Genomic DNA, 16,746 nt, shown 5'->3' on the forward strand with positions numbered 1-16,746 from the left:
AATGGGAGAGCCCGGCCTCCGGAACCTGCCAGGCTCTTAAGACCCAACTCTGCCGTGCGACATCTGTGCCCCCCACTTTCCTCATCTGTAAAATGGGGATAAGGACAGCAGAGACTCCAAAAGCTTACTGTGAGGGTTTCCGGAGTTCCCGTGGGTGATTGTCATGGAGGTTCTTGGCCGCTCGCCGGCGTGCCGGAAACGTGGCCTCTGGTAATTGAGGTCCAGGGAGCATTTATTGCAGGTCATTTGGGAATGGGGAAGGGAAGAGCAGAGGCCTGGCCTTTGAACAGTCTTGTGGAATGAGTCTTCCAGGCAGAGTGTGGAAGAGGGCTCCATAAGCATCTTCTACCCAGGCCAAGAGCAGCCGGGCTGGTCCCTTCACCGGGGAGATGCCGGGCAGCCTGCCCCCCGGAGCCCGCAGGTTCTCAGCCGCTCTTGCTGCACCCCGGGGTTGAGGGTTAATGTTCCCCCGGAACGGCTGCCCCCGTGTCTCCCTGCAGTGGCGACACCAACCACAGCCCCTGCCACAGCGGTTGAGAGCCTCTTCTGGGCCTGGCACGGGGCGCACGGCCTCTCCCCCAGCAGCGCGGAGAAGGTTTGGCCCGCTCCGCAGAGGAGGGGTCATCCTGCACTCTCCACCTGTTCCTTCCAGAGGTGCGGGGCTGGCAGCCTCTGGAAACCGTGCACCCCAGGAGGAGGCCCGGCCCTTGCCGTCTGTGGCAGGGACACACGAGTCCGCACAGGACGGGCGGAAGACCAGGGTCGGGCAGGGATGGCCCTGGGCTCATCAGTGTCGCTTCCATGGTTGGTCAGGTGCTTTCCAGTGGCCTCCGTGAGCCAGATGGCTCCAGCTGGCCTGCTCTTCTGCTTTGCAGGAGATCCTGGGCTGAGCAGGAGGCAGGGAGTGGGGGAAGCCCTTGCCATTTGCCAGTCACTCAGAGAGCGCCTGTTCCAAGAGGAGCTGTTGAACTGTGGCCTAAATACATTGAGAAAGATTCCCTCCTCTCGCAATCGTGGGCTTGGGGCTTTGGAGGAGAAATTACTGGCTGCTCTCGCCCGAGCTAGATGTGCCACAGCCCTGTGGCACCACAGGGTCAGCTTTATGAAACTGCTGTGCCTGGGCCCCTCCCCGCCAGAGAATCTGATGTAATTGTGCTGGGAGGGACCCACCAGGGGATCCTCCTGGCAGCCAGGCTTGAGCAGCGCTTGGTCATTTACCTGTGTGCCGTCCCTCCCCACACGTGGCACATGAAGTCCTCGGAGACAAATCAGACAAGGGAAGGAGAGTGACAAAACGAGCCCGCGCTTAGCGCCCAGTGTTGCCTGGCTCTGTATGGAGTGCTTGGGGCCTCCCTACTCCCCCGACCCCGAGCCCCTATGAAGAAGGTTCTGCAGTATCCGCACTGGATGGAGGCAGATCTGAGGTCGTAGGGTACGAGGACAGGTGCGGCGGTACAGGGCTAGTAAGGCTGGCGTCGGGACTGGACTCAGATCACCTGTGATTCCCAAGTGCTGACCCCCACGTTGAGCGCCCCTGCCCAGGCCAAGGGGACAGCTGTCTGTTGAGATTGCTGTTCACACCGGAATTGCCACCTGGGTCCTCCCGTATAGAAAATGAGAGTCCCATACGACCTTGATTGGGCTCCACGTGTAGAAACTGGTCTGAGTTGCCTTTCTGAAAAAGACTTGGTTTGGGAAATTCGGTACTTAAATTATTTTTAGGCCTCTCAGCAGAATTTTGTTTTAGGAGGATGAGCATTTAAATATATACAGATCCGGGCTTTTCTGTTCCTGTTTGAGCACCGTGGGCGTGGCAGAGAGGAGGAAAACTGATCTCATAAAGCTGAGATGACCAGATACTGCCAGAAGCACCACGGGGCCTGCGAGACTGACGTCGCTAATGTGTGACCCCATGGGTGCCTGCATTTTCTGTTCTCTGATTAGAGGTCATGGTTCTTTCACTTGCTCCTCAGATGCCTCTGGGGTTTGATCGTTTCTCACCTCCTGAATTCTGTTTCTAGTGCACCAGAGTTCCACCCGTTTCTTTCCTATGTATTATTGAAGTTTGGCCAATACGAAATAGTCATCAGCATCAATACTGCTGTCATTTATTGCATGAAGAATGGAAATGGACAAGAAAACAAAATCAGTAACCCTGCCCCCCCCCCCCCCCCCCGCCAATCAGATTGCTTTCAGATGTGTGATATGTCTGTCCATACATTAACTTACAATTTCACATAGGCATAGGTCTGGGAAATTTCGTAGTCTGTTTTTTACCTGATGTTGTATCATAGGCATTTTTCCATTTTTTTGAAGTGCCTTACACATGATCGTTAAAAAAAAAATTTTTTTTAATGTTTATTTTTGAGAGAGAGAGAGGGGGCACAAGTGAGGCAGGTGTGGTGGGGGGGTTGGTGGTGCAGAGAGAGGGAGGGAGACACAGAATCCAAAGCAGGCTCCTGGCTCCGAGCTGTCAGCGTAGAGCCCGATGTAGGGCTCGAACTCGTGAAGTGTGAGATCGTGACCTGAGCCGAAGTCATACACTCCACCGACTGAGCCACCCAGGCACCCCTTGAACGATCCTTTGGAAAGCACTCATCAAGTCGATCAATTATATTCTTCGCCAGTTCTCTGTTGTTGACAAATTAAGGTTCCTAGTGGTTTGCTGTAGAAATTATGAGTGCTTTGAACATCTCTGTGCGTATCTCTCTTCCCTTCTTGGAAAATCCTTTGGACACACTCTCCGCAGAAGGATGATTGAGTCAAAAGGCGCAGTTTTCTGGCTCTCGACCCGTATTGCCAAATTACCTTCAAATAAGGTTGTCCACGTTGCCACCATCAACAGGTGGGTGTGCCAGTTGCCCCACAGCCTCGTCAACACCGGCTGTTATTAGCTTAAAAAATTATAACTCAGTAGACGCAAAACGGTCTCTTGTTAAATTTATGCTTTTTTTTTTTTTTTTTTTTTTTAATCCTTAACGAGGCCAAATTTTTTTCGTCTGCTTGTTTACCCACTCTCTTTGGAAGTGCTGCTTTTGGCTGCTGTTCCTGCCAATTGCGTTACTCTCCACGCGGAAGCCTTCAAGCCGAGCCGGTGGTGAGGCAGCCTTTACTTAAAACGAGTGAGCTTCAGAGCTGAGCCTTTGTGTGAAATGCTGATTAGCACCCTGGCTCCCGCGTGGAACGGCGGCTGGGGCTGAAGCTCTTCTGTGTGAGATCTGAACTGGGCCCTGTGGTCCCCATGACTTCACACTTCACACTCTTTCCCCCTAGATTTGTGTCGTGGACAAGGCGTGGTTTTTCTTCAGAAAGCTTTGAGATACAACTCTTTCAACTATTTTTGGGCTTCCTAGCTAAAACAAAAAAAAAAAAAAAGAAGAAGAAAAAGAAGAAGAAAAGTTCCCGTGTGTGCCTGCTGAATCTCTGTTTGTGGTGCCGTCTGCGTTTCTGGATAGCTTTCTCTCATTTTCTCTCACTGCTTCACCTCCCCCACATCCTGTGAGGTCAGGAGGCTCCTCCGGTCCTGTTTATCTCTGACCCTGCTATATCCCTTCGCTCTCCAGCTGGACCCTTCCCCCCTCCCCACGAAGGCCGGGGCTAGTTGGGAGAAGCCGGACGGGTTTCGAGGAGGCCGGCGGCCCCCGCGAGAGTAAAACTTCCGTTCAGCCGACGGGGAATCCTTGCACAGGAAGGGAGATTTCAGTTTCACCTCGCAGAATCGTAGGGTGAAAGCAACCTCAGAGGTCACCTCTTCCACCCCCTATCTGGAGCAGGCCTCCCCTCTATGGCATGAATGAAGTCAGCCTCCCCGTTGCTGGCACCCCTCCCGTGCTGGGCAGTCCGCATCTTTCTTGTTGAATAAAAGCCATCTCGTGTAGACTTAATGCCCTTAAAACGGGGACATCCAGGGGCGCCTGGGTGGCGCAGTCGGTTAAGCGTCCGACTTCAGCCAGGTCACGATCTCGCGGTCCGGGAGTTCGAGCCCCGCGTCGGGCTCTGGGCTGATGGCTCAGAGCCTGGAGCCTGTTTCCGATTCTGTGTCTCCCTCTCTCTCTGCCCCTCCCCCGTTCATGCTCTGTCTCTCTCTGTCCCAAAAATAAATAAACGTTGAAAAAAAAAATTAAAAAAAAAAAACAAAAAAAAAAAACCGGGGACATCCAATGGGGAAGGGTGTGGGGAAAAGCAGCAGGACTTGAGGAAGGGCTTTACTACATAGTTTTGCTACTAGCACAGGATGCTCCACACGCTAAGCATTCCAATCTGACGGTGTCTTGGGGAAGCTCTCTGGGCCTCATTTTACCCGTCTGTGACTTGGGGACGGTGTGGCTGGCCTTCAGAATTAGTGATCACGCATGGAAAGCCCAGCAGGGCCGGGCACTGAGGAGGCTGGAGTTGCATGGCCGTTGTGCACGATTTCTGTAGGATGGGTCCGTTCTTCGATGCCAGGGTTCTCTTCTCCTGTCTGGGCTGATGCTTGGGTTGAGACTTTACCTGTAGTCACTTGAAATCGTTGTCACTTATGAGAAGTCTTGTTCTTCTGTCCTCCCTGCCCGGGGAGAAGTTACATAACCACTTGGACGGGCCTGAGTTGTGGGCACACGGAGACCGTGCCAGAGTCTGGAGAGGACGCGTCAAGAGAGCCTGTGATTTCTCGACATGGAAGTGACTGGTTTCTCTCCCGTAGCCCCTTCCCTCTGTCATTCTTAATGTGCATGGATTGGGTCCCCTTGATGGCCTTGAGGGCCTATGTTCCTCAGTCCGTGCTGGGCCAGCTCCAGGGAGGGATCTGGGGGAGGCTGTCCCTGTTATGGGAAGTGGAGGGGCACCTCTGTCTGCCTAGAATTCCATTCTCCACTTGTTCTTCCTTTTGCTCTTTTCACTCGGCTTTGAGAGTGGGGGCTGTGGACCTTTCGGTGCCAAGACGTTGGAGCCCCTTGAGCGGTTGACCTTGGAGCCCACGTGCAGCAACTCCAGTCTTTGAACCAACTGCCTGAGATTCAGGGTCTCCAGCTGCACTGTTTCTTTCCCGGCCACTGACTTGCTGTGTGAGTTTAGACGAGCCCCTGGGTTTCCCGAAGCTTCATTTCTTTCCGTAGGAAACCAAGAGGATGCTTTCTCAAAGCTCTCAAACTCGTTTGGCAACTGACATCTAGGTGCTTGGGTTAAATCGGGGTATGGTCCCCCTGGTGTCCTCACCCCAGCTCCATCAAGCCCCCGGGAGGGGCCTCACACGAGACTCTTGAAGCCCTCAGGATGGGTGGCGAGCTGTGGGAGGGGGTAGCTCTGGACGGCTCCTCGGTAGGCCCGTGACCCACGATCTGTTAACGCTGCGTCCCCTGTCCACTTTCGAGCACCCTGGGTGTCAGTGCTTTGCATAGGCTTGGTTCCTGTCTGCAGGCACCTTGCTCTTTTGATCACAGATAAGGCCTGAGGCTCAGGGAGGTGGGTTCTGCCGAGGCCAGGTTGAGCAGGAAGGAAGTGGAAGGAAGTGGCGGGGCCTCACCTCCAGCCCAGGTCGCTCGGCGGCAAAAGCCCGTGTGCTTCAGCTGTGAGCTTTACTGCCTCCCCGTGACTTTCCCCTTCACCTGACACCTGGCTGGTGCTCTGGGTTGTCACCCCTGCCCGCCCCCTCGGATGGCCTCAGCGTTTGGCCTCTTAGATGTTCCCAGCTCAGGGACGAGTAGCAGTGGGCCAAAAGCACCTGCGCTTTCTGGAATACACTGTGCTGCTTAACAAACCGTCTGTTACATCGCTTGTTTCATAATTTTCCCAAAGAAATGTTCTCACTTCCCGTTGTCCTCGTCGCTTGCGTACTTTTGCTCGCACAAACACAAGGCTCCTGCTAACCCCCCTTTCCCTCAGCACTCCTGTCTGTTTCCCGGGCTTCATCTTCAGAAATGAGGACACTCTCAGTGGGTGGGGTGGGTGTCTGAACGAGGATGGTCCCAGGGCCTGTGCATTTCTTAGGGGGCCTGAGGCCGGGGTCTGGGGTTCTCCGGTGTTGATTCTGCCCCTGAGGCTGCCTGCTCAGAATGGAGGCTCTGGGCACCCCCCAGGTCCCCATCTGCCTGAGCAGCAGAGCAGACTAGGGGTTTGAATCAACTGCCAACAACCTAAGGGATGGATTATTTAAGAAATCTTGCATCCGTTCTGTCACGTAGTACCTCTGTTCCTCAACCTCGATGGCTTCCTGTCTCTATAGGATTAAGTCTCCAAACCACAGTACTATTTTCAGGACCCTCCACTGGCTGCTGCCTCCGCTAGTGATGGGAACGTCCTGGCCCACTTTCATAGTGACGGATGTTATGGCTGGAGACGCTGTTTCTACTTTCCGTCTCTGGGCTGTCACGGAGGCTCTGTGAAGAGGGTGTTTATTTTACTCCACGTCTGATGAGCGGCGTCAGGACTCACTTCGCTAATGCTGATGTCTCATTTCTCTTATTTCATGTGCCCTCCTTCATTCTGTCACTTCCAAGCTGCTCGCCTTCTCCAGGAAGGTCCCCATGGGTGGCTTCCTCAGCATCTTCATCATTAATGCTTCTTGAGAACCGTGACAATCGCTTTACGCTAATTACCTACTTTAACTGACCCCAAATCATTGTTACCTTCCATTTGTGGTGTAGCTTCCCTGGGTGTGACTTCCTTGTTCAGTAAGGCAAGTCTGTCCATCCATCCGTTTATCCATCTGGTCATCATCTAACCGTTCATCAGACATTTCACCAAGCTCCTTTCCTGTACTGGGTGCCCGGGCGGAAAAGGAGCAAGAAAGCGAGTCTCTACGTGAAGGATCTGGGATTCATCCGCACATTCCAGCCACCATTACGAACAGGTGTTTGCTGCCTTAGAGCTCTCACTCATTGCTTATAGCCATGAGCCCAGCCTCCAGCATCCTGGCCAATGGGGCGCTCCAAGGAAGCAGCTGCCACCTAGGAATGAACTCTGCTTGTCCTGCTCCCGGAGACTTCATTCTGGTGTCGCCGGGCCTGAGCATCCATCCGAAGAGTCTTCTTGATGCCGGTTGGGTTCCCTGGAAAGCAGATGCTGAGCTGTGGATCAGTCAGCCAGATGTTGATTACGGCACGCTTTTGGCATCCACAGCTGTGCAGCCGAGGGGGAGGAATTCAAGAGTGGGCAGAGGACGAGGTCAGCCCATACCAGTCTCCCAGCAAAGGCCTCAGCCAACCCATGGGCGCTCTAGAGCTGGAATGGCCCTTTGGAATGGGCCAGAATTGAGAAAACGGGTTGACCAGTCATTGCACATGTGCTCGGTTGGAAGGATGCACAACCTTGAGCAAGGTCATTGTCCTCAGCCAGGGCAGTCTCCAAAGAGGGCTGACAGCTGGAGGTAATCTTCTGCCAGCACTGTCAGCAGCTGCTTTGGTCGATGGCTGTGAGCATAATTGTCTGCTGCGTTCACCATTTCTTCCCCAGTACCTAGCACACAACAGGCACCCACTATTTTGGGGGATAGAATTGCCTCAGCTTTATGGAAGCCGTGGGATTAATCCATTCAGTGAGTATTTACCGTGTTGGCAAAGATGTTCGGAGCTATTGCGCATCAGGCACCATTGCTGCTCTTATGCAGTTTCTAGTCAGGGGGTTTAGGGCGCTTTCAACATTGGTGGTTCAACACTGCCTTCCTGGAAGAGGTGATCTTCATGCTGGGGGTGTGACTTCCCGGATGGTGGGCCCTGGGCCAGGGTTAAGCCCAGTGTTTTCTGGGCCCCCCTAAGGAATGTAGACATATTACGATGGAGAATGAATGGGTAAGGGGTGTTTTACTCAGGGAGGGGAATCTCCACCCAGCCCACCTGTCAGCGCACCTGTCCTCCCTGGGAAATTCCCTCGTTTAACTTACATTCACTGACGTTTGGGCTCCCAGTAGCCTGGAACTTCCCCAGGGGTCCTCCCATTGGCCCAGCGACTTGCATCATTTGGGCAGTTGGAGAATGGAGGGATGCCTTTTTTGAGCTCAATGGAAATATGTATTTCTCCTCTGAGTCACCAAAAACTACAGCCCAGGGTGTAAGCGACCACGTAGTCTTTTTTTTTTTTTCCTGTATGTAAATGAGCTGTCATCACAGTTCAGGAAGTACAGACTCTGAGCAGGGAGGAGGCGACGGAATCAGTGAATGTTAGATCTGAAAGAGACCCTAAGGTTGCTAGGCCCAACCCCCTTCCTCTGTGAGAGGCCTGGAGTGGGAGGGAAGGGACCCTTAAGGTCACCGGGCAGATTTGGACTTGGACAAAGGGGCCAGCTGTTGGCTGCCCTTGGTTTGCTGTTTTTTCCCAGCCCGCTCGCCACCCCACAGGGGGCACAGCCTGGCGTGTGGCAGGTTGTTTTTATCTGCACACATCACCTGATGATCCGAGAGGCTTTTACCGAAAGCAATGGCTTTGATGTTCTGGGTGACGAGACCCGAGTGCGCTGGCAGGAAGGGAGGTTTTTGGGGTTGGAGAAATGAAAACTATTTACCTTTGGGGTTGATTTAATAACACCTCTGGGGTCGGGGGGAGGTGGGAGGGTGTTTGTAAGGGAAAGTTGAATATAACTGTGGGTACACACAGGAGAGTCTGAGGTGGAAGGCCAGGAGGTAAGATGCTTCCAGGTTTTAGGGGAAAGCGCCTGGGAAGGCTGACCCTGCAGAAACCTCCCTCCTCCACGCCGCCCTCCACCACCGCACCCTCGGTTTCCATGGGAGGATTTGCACACAGTTTCTGTGTCACTTATCAGCCGAATGGTGTGGGACCGCCTTGGACAGCCGGTCTGGAAGCTGGCCACCTCTGACCCCAAATGCTTTCTCCGCGGGACAGTGGTGGGTCCTCACTCATCCTCCAGGGGCGGACACGTAGGGTCTCAGAGCCCAGTTTCTGGAGCTAGACTTCTGTGTCCTTGGTGGGGAGCACCTTTCCTCATCATTCCGTGCCTCTGTCTTTTGAGAGACGGTGTGAGTCCCGCCCGCCTCCCGGGTCACCGTAGGGACGGCGGCACTGCTCGCAGTTCCCGGCGCGTGTGACAGTTGGACAAGTGTGGTAGGGTTATGTTGGGTGGCTTTCCCGCGTTGCCGTAAACAGCAGCTCTGGGGATTCAGGACCCCTGGGCCGGCCTCTTTGGCGAGCGAATCTACCCCTGCCTAGTGCAAGGGGTGGTGCTGCTTCTCCCGGGCTTTCAGTCATTGCCATTGCTGTGCCTCAGCCTCTGAAAGCCGGAGGGTGTGTGGGGAGTGACAGCTGTGCCCCAGCTTGTTGTGCCGCACGCCATGGCTCCCTGCTTACACAGCATCCCGGTCGATTTCTTTTGCCTTCTTTGTATTAAAAACACAAAACACGGGGGGCCTCCTGGGTAGCTCCGTCGGTTAAGCGTCCGACTTCGGCTCAGGTGGTGATCTCGTGGTTCATAAGTTCAAGCCCCGCGTCGGGCTCTGTGCTGTCAGCTCAGAGCCTTGACCCTGCTTCAAATTCTGTGTCTCCCTCTCTCTCCGCCCCTCCCTGCTTTCTCCCTCTCTCTCAAAAATAAATAAACATTAAAAAAAAAAAAACAACAACAAAACCTTCTTGATTACACAAGTTATTCAGAAGGTGAAACTCAGAAGGGATAAAATGGTTCTTCATGAAGACCCCTACCCATCCATGTCCCCGAACCTTTTCTCTTCCCTGATGGCACCCATGTCCTGGGTTGTTGGGTCTTCTTGTCCGTGCATTGCTGGACTCCTTGCAAAAGAAGATGAATGTGCGTGCCTCTACAAACAAGTGCTGAGCACCTACTGTGTGCAGTGCTGGGCCAGCGCTGAGGGGAGCCTGGGGTCTCTGCTCCCTGTAGCTTCCCGCTGCATTGAGACCTCTGCATGGCCAGGCAGGTGGCCTCGGCTGCAGGGGAGGGGCTGGACTTAGTGCTGGCTGCTCTATTTCCCGTGGGGCCCACGTCCCTTTTGCCTGTGGAAATCCGGTGGAGGCGGTCTGGGCTCCAATCCCAGCCGCCCCCCCGCCGCTGCAGATGAAACCCCGAGGGAGCTTCCCTCCAACCTCGGTTTCCTACAGCATGAGCTGAGAATAATGATAACATTTGCCACAAGGTGTCTTGGGAGGATCAGGTGCAGAAAGTTCTTTTAACACCACCTGGCACATAGTGAACACCAGCCTTGGCTGCCCTGCCCCCTCCAAGGGCACTGCTGCTCTTGTCTCCTCCCCCGCCCTCCCCTGCCACCGGCTCAGTGCCTGATGCCTCCCATGCAGGCCGCCAAGCCAGGCCCTGGGGCATAGTAACAGAGGAGGCATCCATTTGTCTTTCTTTTCCTTGGCAGGAGGGGGTGGAGGTGCAAATTGAATTCCAGCTTCAGCCTTTGTAGTTTTCTGCACAATCCGTTGTAACATTTGTACCTGAGGTGCCATGGTTTTTGTGGGAAAGGCTTGTGTTTGGCCATGCGTGCATGGTTGAGGCCAGCCCAGCAGGTCCGCGTCTCCTGTCCTGCTCCTGGGCTGTCTGTCATCTTTCATCCTGAAGTGGCTTTAAACTGGCGGAAAGAATTGCAGGAATGATACAGAGAACCTACCATACAGTCCAATTCAGCAATTGTTAATTCATACTCCACCGGGACCCCTTCTCTCTCTGTCTCTCTGTCTCTCTGTCTCTCTGTCTCTGTCTCTCTCTCTCTCTCTCTCTCTCTCACACACACACACACACACACACACACACACACAGTTTTTGTCTCAACCATCTGAGAGTAAGTTGCAGACATGCCTTTTATCCCTAAATATTCAGTGTGTGTTTCCTGAGAACCAGGACATCCTCTCACGAACCACCAGGTGACAATCAAACAATCGAATGCAGGACATTTAGCGGGGCTACACTTGTATCATTCAATCCACAGGCCACACACAGTTTCATCACCTGTCCCGGTAATGGGCTTTGGGACCACGCTTTCCTGATTCCGGATCACCACTGCTCTCAGTCGCCATGTCTCCTCAGCCTCCCTTTATCTTGGAACAGTCCCCTGGCTGTTCTTGACCTTGATGTTTTGGACGAGTCCAGGCCAGTCGCTCTGTAGAACGTCCTTCGGTGTGGGTTGGGGCCTTCATTCCTGAAAGTTCATACGGTACCGCTTGCTTTTCTCCATGCTCTGTAATCCTTGGCGGTCCTGCAGGGCTGGTTTGTAATAAGCAAACTAAGGCATAGGAAGGTCAAGTGAATGGTCCACGGGCACCTTCCTGGGAAGTGGCAGAGCTGGGATTCAAATCCAAGACTGTCTGGTCTGTGTGCCCAGCAACACGGATAATGACGGCACGTAGACCCTGAGAATAACCAGGTGTTAGTCAAGCACTTGCTCTGAACCAGGCGCCTTACTTAGCACGTCTCCTGAATGCATCCTTGCCCCAGCCCGCAAAGGTAACTGCTCTTATGAGCCCTGATTAACACATGGTGATCAGAGGGGTCAAGTAAACTGCCCAGGGTGCACAGCTATTAGCTGGTAGGACTAGCTCGGACCCCAGCAGCCTGTGTCCTGAGTGCACATATCACCTCTGCGTTCAGCCCCGCTGGACCTCATAGAATTGGGGGCAACACTGATAATACCTCTGATGTCCTTCTGGATCACTGCTGGGGCCCCGTGCTGAGCCAGGCTGGAGGCTTTCACTGGCTTGTCTGGCTTTGCTGACTTTCCAGGGGAGTCCTTTCCCCAGGCCTTTTCCAGAGGGAGTAAACACATCCCAGGGCTGGCGCCTGCTCTCAGGGGCTTCTTGGGGACAGCTGTCCCGTCCATCTACTTCTGCAGGTGCTGTAGTCCACCTCGGTGGCATTTTGATGATTTCCAAGTCAGGGATCCCTGTGTAGTCTTTCATTTCACGGCCAGCTCTCTCTCCTGCCAAGCAGCCCAGGGCCCCCACCTCCAAGTGGCTGGTCCTGGCTGCCTTCAGCGTACCCAGTTGGCTCCATTGCCCAGGCAGCATATAAGTGGCATTCGAGGCCAACTGACCCGATGATATGCTCTCGATTGTTAGTTATTCAGTACTGTAGGTCATACTCTGTGCTCTCACCTTCCTGTCGGAGACAGGAAGATGATATGGCCCTGCCTCTGGGTTGTAGAGCAGAGGACCCCTGGGCACAGGACACACTTGCAATTCCACTGGCAGAGCCAGTGAGGGCCCTGAGCACAACAGGAGAGGGCCCGTCTCTGTGCCCCAGTCTGCCTCTCACTTCCTTGGGACCTTGGGGTCGTGGGCACTCTGATTCCTTATTCATTTGGACACAGCATTGGGCCCCAGCAGTGATCCCAGGCCACATCAGGGAAGCGTTATCAGCATCCTGAGAAAGCCCAAGCCCCCCTGGTTCAGATGCAGGGTATCTCTGCCACCTGCAGAGCAGGTGAATGTCCCGTTCTTGAGACAGAGTGTCAGGCAGGACATTCGTTCTGGGAGTAGCAGCCGCCTCACCCAGGCCCCAGCACAAGCGACGTGTCAGACTTTGCTAAGCACCCAGCTCTCTCCTCTGCTGCCACTGATGGATTCCTGAGGAGTAGCCAAGAGACTCCTGTCACCCTGTGCTGGACTGGTCCCCTTTGTCCCTGGCTTGTCTCTGTGGGTGGGAAGTGACCACACCGGCCGTCAGGCTCAGTGCCTTGAGGCAGGGCTGTGACCGTCCCCACCTTGACCGCCCTGGCCGGCGCACGACTCCCCACCCCCGGCTCTGGCAGCCAGCACCTGGCTGGACTGGCCCCTGGGAGAAACTTGGAAGTTCTGGTTCCTCATTTTCCACGGAACATTGCTCTGTGCGTGTGGTTTAAAACGGTAATTAAAAACATTCATCAATTTGGTTGCCTTGGAAAGAGGTTCTTGTTCCGCAGGAGCTGATGCGTATTACCGCTGCTGTTCTCTCTAGGAGGAAGCAGTGAGCTTGCAAAGCGGTGATTCGGCTGCGGAGTCACGACTGGGTGTCGGGCAGCCTCTGTAGCCCTTCCGACCGTTAGTTTCCAGGTCTGTAAGATGGAGATGGGGCTCATGCTGTGCCCTGCCGTCCTGGGGTCATGGTGAGTGCTCGGGGTGGTCCTGTGGGGATATGCCTCGGCAGGGTGCCCTGTACCGACGGTGCTTGTAACTGACGCCGTTAGCTTGATCCGGTGCGGTTCTCTCCTGCCTTCCTGTCCGTAGAGCACCTCTTGTGCGTACCGCCGTTTACTGCTGGAGGCACAGCCGGAGGATGGCTGAGTGTTAACCCACTGCACGGATTCCCAGGGCTTCGCTTGTTCCCTTGGCCCCGAGGACTGAGCCCCTACACCAAGTCATCGTGCTGAGACAGGAGGAGGGGAGGCCTTTTCCTCCTTACTGGGAGGAGACTACGAAGTTAAGACCTGAGCATTTGCTTAAATGGCGTTCATAAGAGTGGGCATTTCTGAGTATTCACAACAGGTCTGGCCCCTTGCTAAGCTCTGCAGAGGCTCTCACTTGACACTAACAAACCTTTAAGGGGCGCCTGGGTGGCCCAGTCGGTGAAGCGTCCAACTTCAGCTCAGGTTGTGATCTCACACTCCGTGAGTTCGAGCCCCGCGTCGGGCTCTGTGCTGACAGCTCAGAGCCTGCAGCCTGCTTCCTCTCCCTTTCTCTCTGTTCCTCCCCCGCTTGCATTCGGTGTCTCTCTGTCTCTCAAAAATGAATAAACGTTAAGATGAGAAACTGAGGCTCAGAGGGTAACTTGCTCCAGTCCCTAAGAATTAGACTCTGGTAGACCTGGGATGCCAATCTAGGTGGTCTAACAACCAGGGCTCTTGCCCTCTCCAGGGAATAAGGCAAATGCATTTTGACAGTAAGGCACAAAAGTGCCTTAAAAATAGGGAGGTGCCAGTAGCTGGAGCGTAGATGTGCCCAGGAGGGCTTCCTTCTGAGCGGGTTGCCAGTCAAGGGACTTCCCTGAGTGCTGGGGGTTGAGCCCCTTTTGGTGGGTGCTGGGTGCTGGGGCTGGACGGACGGGCGAGCCCAGCACCTGGTGGGAGGAGACAGGCACTCCTGGGCTTGCAGAACTGCTGTGGGTCCGTCTGCGATACTAACACGTCCAGGGGAGGAGTGTGACAACCAGGGGGCCTCAGAGAAGCAACCTGTGACCAAATTTTTCCTGGAGGAGAGAGAAGGAGTGGACGGTGGGGAATCCAAGCCACCTGGCCTCTGCTGTGGCTGTGGGGTGAGCGTGTTTCTCCAGCTGTTCCCCCACTTGAGGGTAAATGCCCTTGCACAATTTGTCAGTCTTATTCTGAGCCTGTGTTCACTCGCTCCATCTTCTTGGTGATTTGGCGGCCAGGGTGCCAGGGGTCTTTGGGGTACAGGAGGGAGGTCTGGAATGGGGGAGAATCACCCCGTTGTAAATGTGATTTGGCTCTGCTTCAGGTGCCTTAGGAGGCCCCTCCAGAGCTGGTAAGACCAGCAGCGGCCCCCTCGCCCCTTTCCCCCAGCCCTTTGGGCCGATTATCAGTTAGGATAAGAATCCCTGGTGAAGCTACATTTTTTGTTCCCTGAGTAATGCATGATGTCTGCCGATCACATGTTACCAGATGACAGTGTTGAGCTCAGATAAAACTTACATCGAAGTTAATCTGACACAGCTTCCAGGGTTCATATTACCCCCATCATCTGTGCAATGGGCTGGGCATCCGGGGACAGGACATTCTCAGAATGGAGTTACTGGGTGTGTTTCTCATTTCCCTCTACCCAGACTTCCTGGACTCAGGTGAATGGAAAAGCTTTAGCCGGGGAGGAAAACGTGATCGATCAGCCAGGGCTTTGGAGTCAGGAAGACCTGACTTTCAGTTCTGGCCTGGCCTCTTAGGTGACTTCTGAAATATGGAGCCATCGAAACTGGTCTTACAGGATTAAATGGCTTAATGCAGTGGAATGTCTAACACGGTGCTTGGCACATAGTGGTTGCTCAGTAAATGTCTGCTCTTCTGAAGTTTCTCATTTAGCATGCATTAATATGCCCTTGGTAGTTTTTCACAGGATTGAAACATCTCATCCATCTGTATAAGCATTTGTAATAAGCATTTTGTATAAGAACTAATAATTCTCGGTCCTTTTCTTGCATGTTTACAGAGTCCTGTCCTACCTGAGATTTTGGTGCCTTCAATCTGAAAAAAATACGCATCCCTCTGGTACTCTAGAGGAACTTGAGAACAGTCCTTCCCTGAACTAAAGCCAGACCATTGTGGGATTTGGAGACTAAAGGTAAGAGATTTCTTCTCTTGAGCTTTGTGGAGCAAAAAAAAAAAAAAAAGGCCTTGGGAATCGGCGATCTCCTGCAACACAAGTTGGGGTGTGGTTCTTGACTTCTTGGCCTCGCTTCCTGTGCTGGTTTGAGAAGCTGGCTTCCCGTAATCTCACCTTGACACACGGGACCTGGTTCTCGGTGTTCAGGGGCCTCAGTGCTGTGCTTTCGGAGCTCTCCCTCTGGCCCTGGCCGAGGACGGAGCCCACCACCTCCTAGGGGGGCTACCCCAAGCCTTTCCTCCTGGCAGAAGGTGACGGGTGCTCTGGCTGTGCTGCTGAGACGTGTGGGGATGGCACCGGAGGAGCGTGAGAAAGTGCGTGGGGAGCAAAGCTCCTTTTGGGGCTGCCTGCTTCCCGCCTCCGTACGTTGAATGCTCAGTCACACCAAGCCAGAGGCTGCCTCGGGAGAGGGAAGAGCTGAAAGCCTGGGATTCAGGCAGACCCCAGTTTTCCTGGTTTTGCCACTTGCCTCGTCTCGGGTGAATCTCTCAGCTGCTCCCAGCCTCAGTTTCCTCATTTGTAAGATAGGGATCGTATTAGCTCTTGCCTCAAGAGGATGTTGTGGGTATTGAATGAGATAGTGGAGATAGTTCAGCCGGCTGCCTGGCATGGAGGAGGAAATGCTCCAAAACAGGAGGGTGTTGTTTTTTTTTTTTTAAGTTTATTTATTTATTTTGAGAGAGAGAGAGAGAGAGAGAGCAAGCACAGGCGCAGGGGAGGCGCAGAGAGAGAGAATCCCAAGCAGGCTCCACACAGTCAGCGCAGAGCCCAGTGTGGGGCTTGAACTCACAAACTGTGAGATCATGAACTGAGCAGAAACCAAGAGTCACATGCTTAATGGACTGAGCCTCCCAGGAGCTTTAATTGTTTTTTTTAATTCATTAACTATACCATGTATGGTTCCTTCCAGGCAGCAGGCTATTTTGAAGTCCGTGGTCTGCTCTTGTCTCTGCCTTTCACCTACCACCAGGTCTGTCTGGGCAACGGCTTGTGCATGCTACACAGACAACCCCTTACCCCCGCAGAGTTGATTACTTCCTCTTCCATACTGTCGCCGGCGCTCTAGGGCGTGCTTCCCTCATACCACGTCATTCTCTCCCCCACCCGAGCCCGTGCCCCCAGTCACTGGTGAGAGCAAAAGACCGTCTTACCCATCCCGACACCCCCCATGACACCCTTGTGGATGTTGAAAGGACAAAAGGAATGAATAATTGAAAAGGAGGAAGCAGAGAGTAAGAGAAAGAGAGAGAGAACCAAAAGAAGAAAGTTTCTAAAGACTGACAGCAAAGAAAGAGGTCAGTTGAAATAAAAACAAAACAAAAAAACCCGCAAGATGTTGAAAAGAATAAGTCACATAGAAAAAAGGAAACCTGATCCAAGTGGGGGCTTGTGAGAAGACAGGTAGGAAGTCAGGGTGACAGGATAGCAGGGGATGGTGTTCATGTGCTCCTGGTGTCTTTTCTCTTGTGTCTTAACTGTGTCCCGGGTGCATTTGTATCTCTG

General features: G+C 53.7%; 1 protein-coding gene across 39 annotated transcripts in view; it reads left to right on the forward strand.

The window, feature by feature from the left end:
• Window positions 1–16,746, forward strand: part of LOC102900020 — a 369,137-nt gene that overhangs the window by 134,103 nt on the left and 218,288 nt on the right. For 38 of the 39 annotated variants that reach the window (XM_045049719.1, XM_045049728.1, XM_045049734.1 and 35 more), the window contains one exon: window positions 15,070–15,201. The exons of the other annotated variant lie outside the window; for it this stretch is intronic. The gene's annotated coding sequence lies outside the window, so the exon portion shown is untranslated. The remainder of the gene's footprint in view (window positions 1–15,069; window positions 15,202–16,746) is intronic. 39 annotated transcript variants of the gene reach the window in all.

The sequence above is a fragment of the Felis catus genome, chromosome F2, assembly GCF_018350175.1.
Source record: "Felis catus isolate Fca126 chromosome F2, F.catus_Fca126_mat1.0, whole genome shotgun sequence".
NCBI classification, from domain to species: Eukaryota; Metazoa; Chordata; class Mammalia; order Carnivora; family Felidae; genus Felis; species Felis catus.